Raw genomic sequence first — 805 nt, 5'->3', positions numbered from 1 at the left:
AAGAGAGCTGGATGGCTCCACTAAAGCTGCTGAAGATAGCTGATTAGCTGCTGGACACTGTAAATGTATAAACACGTGGTCAATCGCCATAGCAACTATCTAATCTGTTTCCATGGAAATTCTAATTAGCATTCGCGAAAATTAGTCGTCCTACGGTATGAACCACTACACCAAACTCAGCTCAGGAGCTGAGTAGAGGTCAAACCATAGATACTGTGGTCAAACCATAGATACTATATACCCCTGGATATGAACACGGTCCGACCGGATGTTCTGAGGCTTGTTTCACCGGAATACGTCATATTACGTTTTCATTCAGAATAAAAATAAAACAATGATAAAAGTTTCAGCAATTATAATGCATGATAAATGTCAAGTTTTATTGTATTATTGTACATAAAATCACACTTTTATTAGCAATAATAATAATACTTTTTATCCTTTTCTTTTAGTATATGCAGTCTACCAATGCATGACTTTCCCATCTCTTGTCACCTAAAAATGATGAATTTGACTACACAATTGCACCAAAACTAAAAATACACTCCTTTTGAGAATAGGCCCACTACAACTACCTATTCTCAAGCTACAAAACCATATAGAAAAAGTTCCAATTAAGTCAAGTATTACAAAGAAAAATTGGCTAGAAAGGTGGGGCTTGAAAAACCAAGATTTAGGAAATAACAGCTCTTTTACTTAACACAAACTCTAAATAATAGCCCCACTACAACTAGTAAACAATAACCTATCAGTACAATAAAAAATGTTGGCCTAATTCAACAGAGTTAAGCTAAAAAAGTGGCTT

This window comes from Amphimedon queenslandica, unplaced genomic scaffold, assembly GCF_000090795.2.
Source record: "Amphimedon queenslandica unplaced genomic scaffold, v1.1 AMPQUscaffold_13314, whole genome shotgun sequence".
Classification (NCBI taxonomy): Eukaryota; Metazoa; Porifera; class Demospongiae; order Haplosclerida; family Niphatidae; genus Amphimedon; species Amphimedon queenslandica.
The sequence above is the reverse complement of the archived record's forward strand: the minus strand, read 5'-3'. Positions refer to the sequence as shown.